Source organism: Bos indicus x Bos taurus, chromosome 17, assembly GCF_003369695.1.
Source record: "Bos indicus x Bos taurus breed Angus x Brahman F1 hybrid chromosome 17, Bos_hybrid_MaternalHap_v2.0, whole genome shotgun sequence".
NCBI lineage: Eukaryota > Metazoa > Chordata > Mammalia > Artiodactyla > Bovidae > Bos > Bos indicus x Bos taurus.
In genome coordinates, this window is record NC_040092.1 from 55,014,431 (window position 1) to 55,033,851 (window position 19,421).

A 19,421-nucleotide genomic window follows, 5' to 3' on the forward strand; every position below is an offset into this window, starting at 1 on the left:
CAAGCTCTCAACAAACAGGTAATGGGGAATTAAACATTTGGGACGAGTTACTCAGCTTGTTTTGCAGTCACAGGGCTGGTCCTGGCAGAGCAGCCAGTAACTTCAAAGGACACCCCTAGTCTGGATCAGTTTCACAAGGGACAGAGCCCATGCCCGGGAAGGAGGGGGGCTCATAAAACTCAGAACCGTGAGTTTATTCCTTGCCCCTAGCTACCTGAGGCACACGGCACCCAGGCAACAGTTACCACTCCCCGCTCATGAGCCAAAAGGGTTCCCTGCTTGGCCCTGTTAGATTCTCTGGAAAAGGTAAAGAGAAACTGGGTGCCTGCCATGATTCCCCGCCACCACTTCTTACTGTCCTCCGCTCTCTGTGCCTGGACACAGCTATTGATACTTAGAGAAGTCATGTTTTCAGAGCTGTTTGGCCAAAGCAGGCGACACATTGTATCAAGTGAGCAATTCTGAAAATACTTTCGATTTCTTGTCTTGTCTTTTCACACAAAAGTATGCTTAGCCAACAGGTACCTTGCAGTTTTAATTTACAATACAGTTGCAAAACTAAAAATTAGGCTCCCAGGTTGTTTAGAAACACACAAAATCCTAGTGGCTGGGTAGAGCTGCTGCCTTCATTAACAGTCACATTTTCCCAGAAACTCTAGCTCCAGGTGTACTGAAAGCCATCATTTTAGGTTATTTTACATTTGTGGCCATTTGTCTGACAGACGGCTTCTTAGGCCTCTAACATTCTTGTCAAAATTTATGCTTTCTCCTTTAACTACTACCGGTCTAAATTTACTTTACTAAAGGAAATTCTGGCCCTAATGAAACTCATATAAACTTTCCATTTCACCAGGATGCTCTTCGGGGATTCAGCATAAGTCTTTTCTGAATCTAAGTTACGGCTATTAAAGGCCCTCCACACATGTTCGTTTTCCAAAGTAAAAGCATCTTTCTACACATACATAAAACATTAAGAGCTTCATGGAGGTGTCCAAAGTTACTCTAAGCTGAGACTAGCTGATCTTGGCAGAGATTCTAATGTCGCCCACGTGGACTCTGCCTCACCAGGATGGCCCTAAGACCTTGTCCCCTGCGATTTTTCCTTCTTTAATTCCTCTTTGGTAAACACACATTGTTGGACTCCAACTCTTGCCAGTTCAGCTCCAGTATACATTTCTTTTATCTTACAAAAGAGTTAAACAATATTCTGTCAAAAATGCTTCAAGTGCTTTTACCTGTTTTATTTCAATGGTCGTCTACATCAATGTGAGACAGAGAAGACCAGGAAATTTAAAATATCAAAAACTACGTGACTGGCTCCAGATCGCACAAGTTAGATGGAATCAGAACGAAATCACCAGCTTTCAGACTCTTGCCGACAGGGTTAATTTGTCATAGGCCTCGGTCTTGTGAATATATAGTAAATATAAATGGAATTTAAAACACTTAAAAGAGGGGAAGGGGAGGGAGAGAGAGAGAAAAGGGGGGAGACGAAGTAATGAACAGTAAACTACTTCACTAGAAATCTTCTTCCTGTTTTTGACTATGCCCCATTTAACTCAGAGGGGGAAAAAATGAAAACACAAAATGGACACTTCCACCAATCCCTTCCCTGTATTACAAATTTCCATTTGCTGTGTGACTCTGGATTCTTTTAGCAATCACGTTCTCCGCTTGTCAGCAGAGGGTCCATCTATCATGTACATCTTGCCACTGAATATTATTTTAGACACTTGTGTCTGTCATAGCAACCCATTCTAAGCCAAATAAAATATCCCGTTAAGCAGTCTCTGCCTCGACATCCTGTTATTTGGAGATCTGTACTGTTCTTAGCCCCTCACCATTATAAATAATGCTGCCACGAGAAACTCCATTCTTTACAAGTACTGGGGGTTTCCTATTAGGCTAGGGAAAGTCATGTTTCAGCTCTTTTTGCTTCATGCCAGATTCTTTGCAGGGATGGTATCCTTTTACAGAAACATGAACAAAACGTAAGTGGAGATGGTTTCCCACATTTTGACCAACACTAGGTTTAAAACTTTTACTTACGTCTTTAGTCTTCTAGGTATGCAGCTGCACTCAAGTTGTCTTGATACATGTTCCTTTAACTCCTGACTAAGGTGTGCCCTTTTCAGAGTAATAAATTATGGTCTCTTTCCACCCTATGTAAACTGTCTCCTTTACTACTCAGGCTGCCTCTTTTTAAGCAATGAATCATGCCATAGGTGGGAAAAGGAGTCAAAAGTCATTGTCTAGTCGTAACTAACCATGCCATCAACTGCTGAGGACAAAAAAGAAACACAGTTCTTAAGGAATTAAGGAAAATGGGAAATATTTAGCCTTCTAGAAACGAGTAACAATCAATCAAAAATATTTAACAGTTCCCACGTATGCAAAAACAGTTCCCGCAAAATTCTGTTCCCACACAATTCATCAGGTCAAAGGGAGAAAGTCTTTCCCCCGCTTCTTACTATTCTCCACCATCCACTTACCACCTGCCCCTTTTCCCAGACATACCCCAACAACTCCATCATGCCAGGACAATGCCTCCAGTCACCCAGGGCACAATCTCGTAATCTGCTTTGACTACTCTTTCTTTCGATCAGTTCTTCTTCCCTCAAAACACCTTTTTCTTTCCATTCTCAGTGCCTCTTTGGTTGGCTTTCCTCACTTTTCCCCAGACCAATGCATTTCCCAGCAAACCTGCTCTCCAGCTCTCAGGATCTGCTCCTCCATCCATCCTATGTGCTGCTACCAGTGAAACCTCCTATAGCACAGAACTGACTTGTCCATCCCTGATTTCTGGGGGATTTTATGAATCACTAGAATATATCCCAGCTGGTTCCCAGGCAAGACACTACATTTCCAATAGCACTCTCTTTGGAATTTGTTAAATTTCTTGAGAAAAGAGTGTGCATCATCATCTTTGTATCTTCATGTGTGTGTGTGCATGTGTGTGTGTGTGTGTGTATGCTCAGTCATGTCCAACTCTTTGCAACTCCATGCACTGTAGCCCACCAGGCTCCTCTGTCCATGGAATTTTCCAGGCAAGAATACTGGAGTGGGTTGCCATTTCCTACTCCAAGGGATCTTCCTGACCCAGGGATCAAACCCCTGTCTCCTGCATTTCCTACACTGGCAGGCAGATTCTTCACCGCTAGCGCCACCTGGGAAGTCCCTCATATCTTCATAGTGCTTCACAAGATTTTCAGTTCAGTTCAGTTCAGTTCAGTAGCTTAGTCGTGTCTGACTCTTTGCGACCCCATGGACCACAGCATGCCAGGCTTCCCTGTCCATCACCAATTCCCAGAGCTTACTCAAACTCATGTGCATCCAGCAGGTGATGCCATCCAACCATCTCATCCTCTGTCATCCCCTTCTCCTCCCACCTTCAATCCTTCCCAGCATCAGGGTCTTTTCTAATGAGTCAGTTCTTCACATCAGGTGGCCAAAGTATTAAAGCTTCAGCTTCAACATCAGTCCTTCCAATGAATATTCAGGACTGATTTCCTTTGGAATTGACTGGTTTGATCTCCTTGTAGTCCAAGAGACTCTCAAGAGTCTTCTCCAACACCACAGTTCAAAAGCATCAATTCTTTGGTGCTCAGCTTTCTTTACAGTCCAACTCCCACACCCATACATGACTACTGGGAAAACCATAGCTTTGACTAGATGGGCCTTTGTCAGCAAAGTAATGTCTCTGCTTTTTAATATGCTATCTAGGTCTGTCCATCCTAGAGGAAATCAGTCCTAAATATTCATTGGAAGGACTGATGCTGAAGCTCAAACTCCAATACTTTGGCCCCTTCATGAGAAGAACTGACTCACTGGAAAAGACCCTGATGCTGGAAAAGACTGAAGGTGGGAGGAGAAGGGGACGACAGAGGATGAGATGGCTGGATGGCATCACCAACTCGGTGGACATGAGTTTGAGTAAGCTCCGGGAGTTGGTCATGGACAGGGAAGCCTGGCGTGCTGTGGTCCACAGGATCACAAAGAGTCAGATGCGACTGAACTACACTGGGGTTTGCTTCCAAGAAGCAAGTGTCTTTTAATTTCATGGCTGCAATCACCATCTGCAGTGATTTTGGAGCCCCAGAAAAATAAAGTCTGTCACTGTTTCCATTGTTTCCCCATCCATTTGCGATGAAATGAGGGGACCAGATGCCATGATCTTAGTTTTCTATGTGTTGAGTTTTAAGCCAACTTTTTCACTCTCCTCTTTCACTTTCATCAAGAGACTCTTTAGTTCTTCTTCACTTTCTGCCATGTACACAGAAGAACTAATTTGAATTACAGTTTCTCCTGTAACCCAGTTCTTAGTACCGAGTCAAATGTAAACTTCTTAAAAACAGTGTCTTTTTATCGCCCGTGGTCCAGTGCTTCTCCATAGTAGAATTGACACAAATAATGGTTTAATAAATGAATTAAGGAATTTCTAGCTCTTAATTCCAGAGAAGGTGATGGCACCCCACTCCAGTACTCTTGCCTGGGAAATCCCATGGATGGAGGAGCCTGGTAGGCTGCAGTCTATGGGGTCGCCGAGAGTTGGGCACAACTGAGCGACTTCACTTTCACTTTTCACTTTCATGCATTGGAGAAGGAAATGGCAGCCCACTCCAGTGTTTTTGCCTGGAGAATCCCAGGGACGGGGGTGCCTTGTGGGCTGCCGTCAATGGGGTTGCACAGAGTCGGACACGACTGAAGCAACTTAGCAGCAGCAGCAGCAGCAGCTCTTAATTCCAACCTGGATCCACTAGCTGTGTGCTCTAGAAAAAGCCACCTAGAAATACATTGGTATTTAAGAGGTCCACTGAAAGGAAGATAGTAATATTCAGAATACTCCTGTAAATTAGACATCGAAAAGAACACATTGTAAACATTAAAAAAAATAATAATAATGGGCCTTCAGGCTAAGTTCCATTACCAGATCATAATTAATATATAGATGTGCTATGGAAAGAAACGTGTTACCAAGACTAATACATATACTTTCCAAAGAAATGACACCACTTAGAATGCACTCCTTCCAAAACTGTTAGTTTCATAAGGCTCAGTTTCTTGATCAGATTCTGACCAAAAATAAGAAGAATGGAATTCCCCCTTGACATCAGCTACTTTTCTTAATCCCAGCATGATTTAACAGATGCTGCCTGGACTAATAGTAGAGAATTCCAATTTGTGCTCTTTCTTTAATTAGCTTCATGACCTTGGGCAAGTCACTTCACCCCAGGGGTCTCTGTTTTTTCACCTGGGAAATAAGACTGTCTGGCTCTGGTCATTAGGATTGCATCCAGCTCTAGAGTTCAATTCAATGATCTGTGAGTTAAAAATAAGCTGTTCACTGATACACACAGCAGCATGAATGAATCTCTAATGCATTGTGCCAAAGGGTTACATATTCTAGGATTACCTTCACATGACATTCTGGAAAAGGCAAAACTAGGAGTCACGAGATCAGTGGCTCCCAGAGATTAAAGGTAAGGGGGAGGGTTTGACTACAAAAGGGTAGTATGAAGAAATTTTCTTTGGATATAAAAGAATTGTTCTGTGTCTTAACTGTCATGGTTATAGGACTCTCTCTGCATTTGCCAAAATTTACAGAAGAGTACATCAAAAAGAGAGAATTTTGCTGTACGTGAATCACATAATTTAAGACATGAAAAAAACGCATTTCAGGCTTCCCTGGTGGCTCAGTGGTTAAAGAATCCATCTACTGATGCAGGAGACACAGGTTCAGCCCCTGGGTTGGGAAGATCCCACATGCTGGGGAGCAACAAAGCCTGTGTGCCGCAACCAGAGCCTGTGCTCTAGAGCCCAGGAACCGCAGCTACTGAGCCACATGCCTCAACTACTGAAACCCAGCCACCCCAGAGCCCACGCTCTGCACTGAGAAGCCCACACATTGCAACTAGGGAGTAGCCCCTGCTCTTCTCAACCACAGAAAGCCCACACAGCAACGAAGACTCAGCACAGCCAAAAATATACAAATCAATAAAACTAAAAATATATATATTCCTCTAATCCAATGCAACTTTTGACATTGTGAACAGTTTCCCCTAAGAAGTTAATATGGACTTTCAGTATCTGCTAATAACATTTTGTCCCAAGACTGATGAGCTAAGTCTGTATCCAAATAATCCACTGCTTCTTTCTGTGGCGTTATTGTTGCTTTTAACCTTTAGACAAACAGTCTACCGAATCCTTTCTCATGGAAGAAAAGATTTTTCTTTCATTTTCCAGTGAGCTTTTGACAATGAAAAAGTCAAACGAACCCAAGCAGGAACGGTTCTTGGGCTGCCCAGGCCCCACAGTGGCGTTCAGAGAATGTCAGAATGTTGTTATTACTCTCGTGATTCATACCAAAGATATGAGGGACAGCACATGCCTAATAATAACAACACAGCAGCAACAGCAGCAGCTGACATTTAATGAGCACTTACTATGTTCCAGGCCCTGCTTGCAGTGCTCACACACAGCCTTACTAAGTGCTACAGTAACTCCTCTGCTTCTCAGAATCATCCTGAAATAGGTCCAGCAAAACCGAGAGATTCAACAATTTCTCAAGGTCAAATGGCTAGGCCGGTGGCAGAGTCAGAGGTCCAACCTAGACAGCCTAAGTCTTACCGCCACACTAAGGTCCTGTGTAGAAAAGTTTATGTAAAGGAGCAATTCACTCATCTCCTTGCACAGTCTATCAGTTCAGTTTAGTTGCTCAGTCATGTCTGACTCTTTGTGACCCCATGGACTTCAGCACACCAAGCCTCCCTGTCCATCACCAATTACTCAAACTCATGCCCATTGAGTCAGTGATGACATCCAACAATCTCATCCCTTGTCGTCCCCTTCTCTTCCTGCCTTCAATCTTTCCCAGCATCAGGGTCTTTTCAAATGAGTCAGCTCTTCGTATCAGGTGGCCAAAGTATTGGAGCTTCAGCTTCAACTTCAGTCCTTCCAATGAACATTCAGGACTGATTTCCTTTAGGAGTGACTGGTTGGATCGCCTTGCGATCCAAGGGACTCTCAAGAGTCTTCTCCAACACCACAGTTCAAAAGCATCAATTCTTCGGCACTCAGCTTTCTTTATAGTCCAACTCTCACATCCATACATGACTACTGGAAAAACCATAGCCTTGACTAGATGGACCTTTGCTGGCAAAGTAATGTCTCTGCTTTTGAATATGCTATCTAAGTTGGTCATAACTTTCCTTCCAAGGAGTAAGCGTCTTTTAATTTCATGGCTGCAGTCACCATCTGCAGTGATTTTGGAGCCCCCAAAAATAAAGACTGACACTGTTTCCCCATCTATTTCCCATGTAGTGATAGGCCCAGATGCCAAGATCTTAGTTTTCTGAATGTTGAGCTTTAAGCCAACTTTTCACTCTTCTCTTTCATTAAGAGGCTCTTTAGTTCTTCTTCTTCACTTTCTGCCGTAAGCGTGGTGTCATCTGCATATCTCAGGTTATTGATATTTCTCCCAGCAATCTTGATTCCAGCTTGTGCTTCATCCAGCCCAGCGTTTCTCATGATGTACTCTGCATATAAGTTAAATAAGCAAGGTAACAATATATAGCCTTGACATACTCCTTTTCCTATTTGGAACCAGTCTGCTTCTACTATACGATTCCACCAATTCTTAACCAGGCTTTCTTCAGAAATTGAACAGAAGGCCTTTTCTAATTAGACAAGTCAATATGTTCGCCTCCACCGGGTGAGTTCACAAAGAAGTGGGCAAAGCAAAAACCCAGCTGCCTCTTTCTAGTCCACCCTCAGGGCCTGCAACAAATTTGGCCTCTGCTGAGAGGCAAGCTTTTCTTGAGACCTTCCAAGACTAGGCAAAAGAAGGTTGTGCTTCTCCCTGCCATTAGACAGGATCTACTTTTCCTTTCATCATTTTGCTGGTTTTTGTAGATTGGGCCTTCATGTAGAAATAATCCCAAAAGCAGACATGTGCCTATTCCTGAAGCAGTTCTCTGTGCAAGGCAAAAGCAGCCTTCAGTCAGAGGGGAGGGCTGGGAAAATTTAGCCCAGGCTGAAGGAAACCAACCCACCCCAAACAAGTCCATTAGACAGTTGTAAGGTATTTAGACCCTGAGAATAGAGTAGAAACGCAGATCATACTGAGAAAGGACTCTTAACTAGTTCCTGCGTTTGTTTAGTCTGCTTACTTACAGTCCAAGCCAATCATCCTAATGGTTGTTTATGACCAGAAGAGGGTTAAAATGGCCTTTCAAAGAAAGCAGGGCAGGCCACGCCCAGTCTCCACTAGAAAGAAACTTCCCTTTTCCCCACCCCCTCCCAACTCCTGCAGGACCCCAAACTTCGTATTAAGGATCTCCACTCAGAGCAAGTAGAATAGCAGACCATAGTTTTTTTCACAACTTATCCTCTTCAAACAAGACTATAAGCTCCAAAAAGGCTGGGCCTTCTTTGTCTTTCATTGCTATATCTAGCCAATTGATCACTTTTGCAATAAAACTTAAAAAAAAAAAAAAAAATCAGAGGGGAAATGGGACTTCTCGGAGGGAAAGAGGGCAATTTGGACGGATTTTAAGGCCCTATTTTCCCACTCCAGTACTCTTGGCTGGAGAATCCCATAGACAGAGGAGCCTGGTGGGCTACAGTCCACGGGGTAGTAAAGAGTCCGACAGGACTGAGCGACACTGACACTTTCCTTGCTGTAGACACCAGAATCTTGTGACGGAGAGAAAACCTGCCCCTCCCAGCAAGTAATCTTCAAATTAAACCAACTATCGGTTTACTGGAATCAACGACATACATTTCCAAAATTCTCATCTGCTAGGAGGTGGGGGCGGGGAGGGGGCAGGTTTGGGAGGGGCAGTCAACACAGCCATCCTTCCCCAGGCCACCTACTCCCCCTCCTCCAAAGAGAATCAGAGGAGAACCGGGGTGAGGCCACGGTAACCGGGACGCCCTCCTCCAATTAATGTTATTACTCCTTTAAAACCGAGAACAAACGGGCCGGCCGGCAGCTCGTGATCCCGGAGGCTGCAGTGCGGTAATTGTCACTTAGCTACTTAACTCCCCGCTGCACTGCTCGCTAGCTCGTCCTGGTTTATCTCTCAGCCAATTACTGCTGTCATTTGCGTTTCAATGTGTCTGGGGCCCGGCCCAGGCGCAGGAACAGGAAACCCCGGGACTGGACGCTGGCTTCCCTGTGGGAGCTGCAGAGGTGTTCAGCAAAGACGCCCACAAAACCGCTCCAGGGGGACCCCAGTCTCCTCCGCCACTCTGGTTTTGTTCTCAGCCTGGTCTACACCGAGGCCACCAACAAGAGGGATGTCTGATCCTCAAGAATCCAAAGTCAATAACAGCGATGGTGATATTAAACATCACTAGAGCAGTAGCTGTGTGACAGCAGAGAAGCATGGTAAGTATGACTGCAATAGATTATTGTGGAATCAAGGCCCGCACAGTCGCCAAACGTGAAGACAGCAAGATCTTAATTCCGTGCTCACTGCTGTTTTTTTGCACTCAGATTTCCACCCAAGGAGGTTATCCGTCTATAACTTGGCCCTAAAGTGTAGGGAACATGAATTCTCTGAGGCAACAGTGAGTTGAAACACCTAAAAATTCTCTTTGTAGCCTACCGTCCTATTATAGGTTTGTGATAGATTTGTACTTTGTCACAAAATTTGATTAAAAAAAAAAACAAGATTTCTCAAAGGCACAACCAGATGTTAATTTTTATAATTAAATCAGGGAAAAGAAAAAAGGCTTTGACAGGTGACGTGTCCAGATTTTCAATTTCTGAAAGAAAAAAAAAAGTCCTTTCTGGTTGCTCAGTGGGTCCTAACCACAGAAGTAAAGCCTTATCTTTTCAAATATTTATTTACTCAGTCTTCCTGGATCAAATCTACACCACTGTTCACTGCATTAAAGCTTTTATCCCGGAAGGTTTAAACCTCCCGCTTGCAGAGGAAGCATCTTAGCTGAAATGTATTAACCTAGCTTGAGACACCCTTTGGAATGCACTTGATCCACTTACGATATAAAAGCACATGTTTTAAATCGTGACTCCAGGAAGCAAGGGGGACAGGATGAGAGGTTGAGAAACAGCCCAAGTCTTTTACCACTGGATACACAAAGGATGGTGGCAACGAGGAAGGCAGCCAGCGTGTGCCAATGTGGAGGGCAGCGCACCAGCGAGCTGGGTGGTAACCCATCTCTGGGCTGTCAGCATCTTCCTTCTCCCAGCTGAGTAGCAGTGAGCTTGTCCTGCTCACCCTGCAGTTAGCAGCAAGCCGCCTCTGACATTCCATCTTCTGAAGCCCCAGCAACCAAGGGAGGGGAGGAGGGCGGGCAGCTTAGGCTGGAAGAGACCTGCTCTAGCTGGATCCAGGGGGCCCAGTCTCTGGGTCTAAAATAAGACTCTTAACTTCTCCGCCAATGAGCTTCGCGCAGCCTAATGACGTCAGAGGCGCCGGCAGTTCTATTTGCAGGCAAGGTCCGTGTATACCAGGATTTCATCCAGGTAAGGAGGAATTTGGGAGGAGGAAGGGGGGCGGGCGCGGGAGGATGAACCTGTCCTCCTGCTGTGCGTATAGAGAGGGGCTGAAAGGGCTGGTGAGCTGCCAAAGTAATTGTATGTCTCATCTTGGGCTGTGCAAAGAAGAGATGGCCTAGCTCTAGCTAATTGCCATCCTCAGGCTACGTGCTCCCCACTGAATACCAGAGAAGGGAATCTGTTCAGTGCATAACAAAGAAAAATCACAAGTCACAGAAAGCTAACCAGGGAACTCCCTGACCGCCCCCCACCCTCAACAGTGCTGACCATGGCCAGCCACACTGGGGGAGACTTGGATGGCCCTCACTCACCTTCTCTCTGCTCTTCTAATTAGGAAAACCTTAAACAAGGAGCCAATTTGCACCTTTCTTGCTCCTTTTCAGTCATCACCCTGACCCATCTCAGACAAGCGAGAAAGCACTTCAAAAGATAAAGAGCTTGGTTCCTAAGAGAGCTGCCGGCCAGAGTGTGAACTTCCTAATGAAGGATCCGCACAAAAGTAACTTTCTCTTCCTTACAGCTGTATTTCAAGCTGAACAAACTATTCAGATCTATTCCCCCTCTCTCCCTCCCTCTTTCCCCTGTTTCTCTCAGCTGATCCATAGCTTCTCTCTGGGTTATGAAGTATGCAATAAACTGCTCTTTCTTTTTTGGTCTCAAAGCCAGAAGTCACTTTACAGAGAAACAAGTTCCTCTTCTCCGGCCCTACCCTGGTGAGTGGCAGCCCTGGAGACGTATGGAAGCCTCCCACTTATTGCCCAGAACAAAACCCAGACCAATCTCCTGAGCCGGTCTGGAGAGTAACTGCCTGGCCAGAGCCTGGTCTGCTGCCACCCACCGTCCCCAGAGCCGCCCCTGGGCTTGGGGAGGTGGGGCTAAGCCAGGAGCCCCGCCTTTCTCAAAGGGTCACAGAGTCCCCTGCAGTTGGGATGCAACATACATACCCTTCTTTTGTCAGGCTTGACTTTGAATGAGAAGAACCTTTGCCCCTACCTTATCTATTCCCAGCAATGGCAGCTGCTGTCTCCAGCTTTCACAGAGCAAATCCGTGGGACCCCCCCAACTTCCCGCCCCCACCAACCCCAGATTCCCTGAGATCATAGTGAGACCTCAGCCTGGGCCATCAGTGCTTCCCCGGCCATCTTCACAAAGCTGAATCCATTATCTTCTCCTCCACTGTGACCCTTCCATTTGTACCGCCGCCTGCCCTCAGGACTAGGGCTCGTGCTTTACTGCACCCTCTCCTCACCGCTGACATCCATCAGCCTGCTTTTTGAATTTTACATTCACAGACATTTCTCAAATCCAACTCCCAGTATCAAGAAATGAGGCCACAGCTCTTGTTCAGGCACAAATCCATCCTGCTCATAACCCCCACCTCCCCAGGAAGGACCTATCCAAAACACCATTGTCCAGTGCTCCTCAGCTCTGTCCACCAAGGGCCCCAGAATGACATGTAGAACCTGGCTTCCACGCTGCTCTCACTGCATTCACCCTGCAACAGGACCTGCCCCCGCAGGGTGCTTCCTGCCTCCCCTCTTGCCCAGGCTCCCTTGAGAACGGCCCCTTCTCGCTTCACCCAGATAATAACTATGACTTTGCCCAGGCTTCATCTTTCTTTGGCTTCTCCACCTCCCGAGTAGGTTACATACTGCTCCTCTGGGCCCCCATCACGTTCACGCACATTTCTGTCACTGCATCCAGTTCCTTAGGGGTAGCTTGGGGCGGGGAGGGCGTGTGGAACATTTCTGCTTGTGGTCTCATCATCCAGTTCACACAGTAGACACCTGCTGCACACAGCAGGTCCTCAGCAATTGGTGTTTTCAGATGGCTGGTGAAGGTCATCCATTACCCCAGGGCAATCAATACCTTGGTCCAAATTAGATCCATTTTCGTGTTATCTATTTAAAGAAGACAGACACCGAGACACCAAGGATGGTGTCTATGTAACATGTTTAGTCTGGCAACTTATCTACTGTGGGGACTTAATAATGTGATGGACCTGAAGGTGATGACGATGGCAGTGACGTCAGCCATGGCAGGAAACTGGAGATGATTAGACAGCCTTTTATCCTTGGAGGCCGGGTCGTTGCTTAAAACAGTACACGATGAGTCACAAGATGACAGCTCACTTGTCTTGAAACCTTAACGAACCAGAATACGGGCTGGAACCCCAGTGAGACACACTCTGGAGAAGCCAAAATATCAGAGAATTCACCCAGCAGAGCTTAAAGAGAGAACTTTCTAGAAGGTGTTTGGTCTGCACTCATGGCCTATTTGTTCCCCATTTAACTTCCCCCTCCAACAATCTGTGGGATTTCATTCCCCAGGCAGGGCTAGTTAGATGCAAAATATGAGGGGGTGTAGGGGTGGAAAGGGGTTCCCAGGGGCTGACATCATGGTAGGAGTACAACCAGGTCCAAAAGAGAAGACAGACTTTAAAAGAAGACGGAGAGGGACATCCTTGGCAGTCCAGTGGTTGGGGCTGTGCCTTCCAATGCGGGGGGTGTGGGTTCAATCCCTGGTCCGGGAGCCAAGATCCCACGTGTCTCATGGCCAAAAATCCAAAACATAAAACGGAAGCAATATGGTAACAAATTTAATAAAGACTTAAAAACAAAAACTGTATTGAAAAAAAAATTTTTGTTTTTTAATTTTAGAAAATGAACAGAGAACAGAGCAGTCTGGGGACATTTCATGTTTAGGGACAATGAGTCCCACTGGTATGAACAGACTCTGATGATACGATCTCACAACACAAAGACAATATTTACCTTCATGATGATGACCAATACAGCAAAAGAGACTCCAATTCTGTCCAGTTTTCTCAACTTTCAGGGAGAAGGAAATGTGAAATATTTTAAGAACGATTTCTATCAGTGTGTGGTGGGGGCTTTTTTTGTTTTTGTTTTCTTGTTTCAAGTTTTAGCACTTACTGGGGTCGATTTTATCTGTAAGGTTAACACTGAGATACCCAAGAAGTGAACAATTACTTACCTTCACCTGGTTGGAACTGTTAAGCAGCCACGTCACAGGCCTTGCCCACCCAGAGTATACGACCTAAAACAACTTAGCACCCTAGAGAATTCATCTGCACAGGCAGCTTTATTTTAAAACACAATGAAACAGGAAACCCTATCTGCCAAAAAAACTACCAAATATAGTAGGTCCCACACCTCCCCTTCCATGCAAAACACTCATGGACTAAGATTTAAATTCAGGTCAAGAGCACAAAGATGGAACTATTTCAAGGCAGGTCTCATCTCCGAAACAACTTTCTTTAGGTCACGATAACGCTCTTTCCTCTGTCACTCTCCTCTCTGGTGATCATGGCATGTCCCCCGCAGATAAATATCTCTCCCTTCCTCTCCTCTCTGCCATGGCCTTACCCCACTTTTTCTCAGACCTTCAGACATACAGGAGCAGCTCAGATGAGGGAAAAGGTGAAGACTAGGTTCTGTTTGCTTCAGGCCAGTCACATGGTCATCGTTTCTTCAGTTGGTTCAGCTGGTATGACCCAGGTAAATCCACAAAAGGGGAGGGCTTGGGGATACCTGGTTCTTTTTCCACAAAAGACAAGTTTGAAATGGGATTAAAAGAAAAGGCTGTTGGATTAGAAAATATGAAAGGAGGGGCTCTTTCAGAAACAGGATGTTGCAAGAAGGAATGTGTTGAGGGGAAAGAAAGGGTGGAGGGTGACCAGAAGGAGTAATGGGTTAATCCCAAGAACAATATCAAAGAGTTAAGTAAAGAGAATAATGGGAAAGAAGGTGACGTTTGGCCACTCATCTGACCATTCCTGAAAAACCAGAAATTTCACAACTGCATCTCCCAGCTCACTGTTTCTTCCCTTCCGGGTAACAAGAGAGAGGTGATCACTCTTAACAAGGTGGGAGAAATTACTACAATAGTCCCAGTATTGGGTTTCTACCAAATGTTGACAAGGGGGCATAGGAAAGAAGGCATTAACCAGCTATCTCCGATTGGTTTGGCATTTTCTCAAATCCCCTATGTTAGGAAACTTATCTTTAAAATTACATTTTGAAGGCTGAAAACCTTCCAGTCTTCCATATTTTTCTCCACAACAGTAAATGACAAAGTCGTAGACTAGAGAGAAATAAACACTAGTCATGCGTTGGGTCAACATTCATGCAGCAGTTACTGTGTGCTTGATCCAGTGAGTTAGAGTTCTCAAATTTCCAAACTGGGCTGACTTCTACTTTGCTGCATGAAGTGTGTTGACTGACACCCAAACAATATTCTGATAAAGAATATAATAATACAGGGACTTCCCTGGTGGCCCAATGGTTAAGAATCTGCCTGCCAATCAGGGGATTAGGGTTAGATCCCTGGTCAGGGAATTAAGATCCTACTTGCCTCAGGGCAACTAAGCCTGTGCATCACAACTAGAGAAAAAAAAAAAGCCGTGCTCACTGCAATAAATACACAATGCTGCACTGTCCCCCCCAAAATAGTAAGAATAGAGCATACACAAAAGGCAGAGGTTGAAAGGCTACACAAATGCAGGCTTGAATTCCAGCTCTGTTGCACGCAAGGTGCTTGTCCTTGGCTATGGTAACTTAACTCCTCTAGGCGCCCATCTCTTCATCTGTTTAAAGGAGGGCCAGGTTTCCTTGTTTGGGGGAGATTAAATGAAACATGGGACGTCAAGCACCTAGCAGAACATGGCACCTGGCATTAAGCAGGCATTCATTCAGTGAATATTCATCACTACATGCAGGCTCTGATCCAGCCACTCAGTCCCAGCAACAAAAAAGAGAAGTGAGATCCCTCTTTTCCCCTCACCTTCTACATGTCGTCACCAGGACGTAACAGGACCCTGAAAACCTGTGACCGTGAAACCAAGAGGATGCCATACCAATATTCCAGATGTCATGACTTTCGATGTCCCATTTTGATCTGTGCCAAGAATTGCATTTTTAGGTGAGACTCCACTTGCAGCCCTGAGTCCTGAGCACTCAGACACAAAGGCTCTGTGGTTCCTGGTCCATGTGAGGCCATTCACCGGGGAACCCAACCACAAAGGGCTGGGGCACCCCATCCCTGACCTTCAGAGTTTAGGCAGAAATGGAACTTCAGGGACAGATTGTTGTCCCCCTTGTTTTAAAATGAGCAAGGTGACTTATGGGGGGCGGCAGGTTTATACAGAGGAAGTTCCCCAATGAACTGCAACATTGTCTCTCACACTCTCTGACTCATTTTTACTTTTCCTTCCCAGCTCTGTCTGTGGCAACAATGTATTCTTTGTGTACAAGATTCTAATATGCAATAAAATCTGTTAATAAGTCCAGAATCATTTAGGCACACACAAAAAAGAGAGTATCAGGTAAACTGACATGAATTGTGCACTTTATTTTCTTATTGATAACATTCAAGTCGATAAAACCGATAAAGACACTAGCTGAAAACTTTAAACATTTAAAACTATATTCAAGGACATATGTGCTTGATACAAATACAGGGACATACAGATCTACAACTCAGGGGAAGACATATTTATAAAAGCCTTTAAGGAAATCGGTATGCTCTATTTTTGTTACTGGCACAACCAATCACCTAGTAAGAAAGTTTCAGTTATTTTCAACGCGTGAGACAATGAGGTTTTGTGGGAAGTCAGAGATAATTGGCTTTGAAACTCAACCCTCCTCATTTCTAGCTATTTCATGTCAAAGAGGTTCTAAAATGTTTCTAAGTTTCAGTGCCCTATCTGAAAAATCGATTTTTGAGAGAAATAAATTAGGTAAGGGATACAAGCCAGTAGTCATGTATGGATGTGAGAGTTGGACCATAAAGAAGGCTGAGTGCCAAAGAATCAAGGCTTTCCAACTGTGGTGTTGGAGAAGACGCTTGAGAGTCCCTTGGACTGCGAGGAGATCAAACCAGTAAATCCTAAAGGAAATCAACCCTGAATATGCATTGGAAGGACTGATGTTGAAGCTGAAGCTCCAGTACTCTGGCCACCTGATGTGAAGAGCCAACTCACTAGAAAAGACCCTGATGCTGGGAAAGATTGAAGGCAGGAGAAGGAGGCAAAAGAGGATGAGATGGTTGGATGGCATCACTGACTCAATGGACATGAGTTTGAGCAAACTCTGGAAGATGGTGAAGGACAGGGAAGCCTGGCGTGCTGCAGTCCATGGGGTCAGAAGCCTGGCATGCTGCAGTCCATGGGGTCGCAAAGAGTTCAACACGACAGCGAATGACAACAACAACAAGGGATATAAGTAAAAAAAAAAAGTTGTTCTACTACCTTGCTCCCCAACACATCACTCTCAAAACCTGTTTCTTCCATTCCATTGCCCAGTGAATACTCTCCTGGATTACCTGCCCTCTTGCTTCATGGCCTCCTGTCTGCAATTCCTCCAATCCATCCTGAAACTGCTGTTAGAAATAGCATTTAGAATCAGAAATCAGATCATGGCATGCCTCTGCCATAAATCCCTGCATGACCATTACCTGCAGAACAACTCGGCGATCAGAGCCGAGTCCTCATGCCCCCCGCCACATCTGCTCAGCCTCACCCTCCATGCCATCCCACCTCTGCTCGTTCCAGGGTCCCACCATCTGCTCTGTGGGCTGTGCTCCCTGCCCCTCCTCCAAGATGCAATCTCCACTCCACCCCTCCCATCTGTAGAGACCACCACCCTCCACAAGGCTCTGCTCAAATGCCACTTCACTCTGAAACCCTCCCTGATATCCTGGGTGACTTGGCTTTCTTAATTTTTATTAAGTTTTATGTTCTAAATTTACCCGCATCCATGAGTCCTTCTCCACTAGATTGTTAGTTCTTCTGTGCTAGAGACCATATTTGATACATTTTAAAAAAGAATCCTCAAGTTTTATCATTCCTCACAGGAAGAAGACAGAACCAAAAAATAAAAACGGGGCAAGACATTCCCAAGGTGCTTCAAATTCTGGCAAAAAACAAAAAACCTACAAACCCTGAAATACATTGGAAATGAAATCTTAGGTGTATTCAGGAAAAAAGAAAACAATTTTTTTAAAACCCCAGCAAACCACAAAGGTGTATGTCATCTTTGCACCCCCCTGGTGGTCCCGTGGCTAAGACTCTGAGCTCCCAGTGCAGGGAGCCTGGGTTTGATCCCAAGTCAGGGAACTAGATCCCACACGATGCAAATAAAGAGGTTTTGCCTGCCAAAACTAAGACCTGGCGCAGCCAAATAAATAAATATTCAAAGGGAAAAAAGATGGTCACAAGTTCTTTGCGCCTTCCTCCACCAACAGGTGAGTCTGTTTCCCTGCCATTGAGTAGGAACTGCCTTTAACCCAGTTTGAGCAATATAATGACATTATGACATTTCCAAGTCTAGCATTTCCTGTGACTAATAGCTTTGGCCTTGGTCTCTGGGAACCCTGAGCATCACTTTGAGAAATCTGATTACCCTAAAGGAGAAACTTCATGGAGAGGCCCTGAGTCTATATGGAGAGGTAAGGGATCCAGGGGAGATCAGCCTTCTGGGAACCCTTGCTGTGGTGCCAGGCAGTGAGTGACATCATTTTGGACCCTCCAGACCAGACCAACCAGGAACTGAATACCACTGAGTGACCTGTGATACACTTCAGGGAACAGAAGGGTTACCTGGCTGATGCCTGCCAGAATTCATGATCAATAAAATCACAGATCTCATTAAAACGGTGGTTGTTTAAAGCCACCAAGTGTTGATGTGGTTTTCTAGCAGCAAGATGTAGCTGAAACACCATCTTCATCAATTTTGTCTCCAGCATCCCAGCCTAACCATTGGAATACATTTCCTCCAGAGGGAATACTTATATATTAATAAATATAATAGTTGGGGGAAACTGAATGTATCTTTAAGAAATGTGCATTACACATTACATTTGTCTATTATAAGCCCAGCTATCCTCCAAAATTCATTGCAACACTATGTACAACAGCCAAGACGTGGGAACAACATAAATGTCCAACAAGAGATGAATGGATAGAGAAGATGCATATACAATGGAATATTACTCAGCCATAAAAGGGACAAAAGTGGGTCATTTGTAGAGATGTGGATGGGCCTAGAATCTGTCATATGGATTGAAATAGTAAGAGAAAATACTGTATATTAACGCATGACCAAATACTGTATATTATCACACATATGGGGAATCTAGATAAATGGTACAAAGAAACCTATTTCCAGGCAGGAATAGACAAGCAGGTGTACAGAACAGATAGAGGGACACAGGGGAGAATGGGAGGGTGGGACAAAGTGAGAGAGCAGCACTAACACACATACACTACCGTGCGCAGAGCAGCCAGCCAGCGGGAACAGGCTGTGTAACACACACACATACACTACCGTGCACAGAGCAGCCAGCCAGCGGGAAGAGGCTGTGTAACACACAGAGCTCAGCCTGGTGCTCTGTGATGACCTAGAGGGGTGGGATGGCGGGAGGTGCGTGAAGTCAAAGTGAAAAGAGATATATGTATATATAAAGCTGATTCACTTCTTTGTGCAGCAGAAACTAACGCAACACTGTAAAGCAATTATATACCGATAAAAACAAACAAGCCCAACTGTCTTGGAGCTCGTTAGAGCTTTCATCTCTTCAATGAGATAATCAGCAACTCGAGGGCAGCACCCATATCTTACATGACATCTTGATTCCACAGGATGAAGGTACACAGTGTACTAAGTCGCATCAGAGGTGTCCAGCTCTTTGTGACCCTATGGATGCCCACTAGTCTCCTCTATCCATAGGATTCTCCAGGCTAGAATGCTGGAGTGGGTTGCCATGCCCTCCTCCAGGGGATCTTTCCCACCCAGGGATCAAACCCGCATCTCTTACATCTCCTGAATTGGCAAGCTGGTTCTTTACCACTAGTGCCATACTCAGCAGGTAT

At 45.1% G+C, this 19,421-nt stretch overlaps 1 protein-coding gene and 1 long non-coding RNA gene across 4 annotated transcripts in view; one reads left to right on the forward strand and one right to left on the reverse strand.

The window, feature by feature from the left end:
- The window catches only part of MAML3 (mastermind like transcriptional coactivator 3), a 459,612-nt gene that overhangs the window by 384,391 nt on the left and 55,800 nt on the right, over window positions 1-19,421 (reverse strand). The window lies entirely within an intron of this gene.
- LOC113907784 lies at window positions 7,541-11,189 on the forward strand. Its single transcript, XR_003515274.1, has 2 exons — window positions 7,541-10,495; window positions 10,912-11,189. It is a non-coding gene; the product is annotated as an uncharacterized LOC113907784 (long non-coding RNA).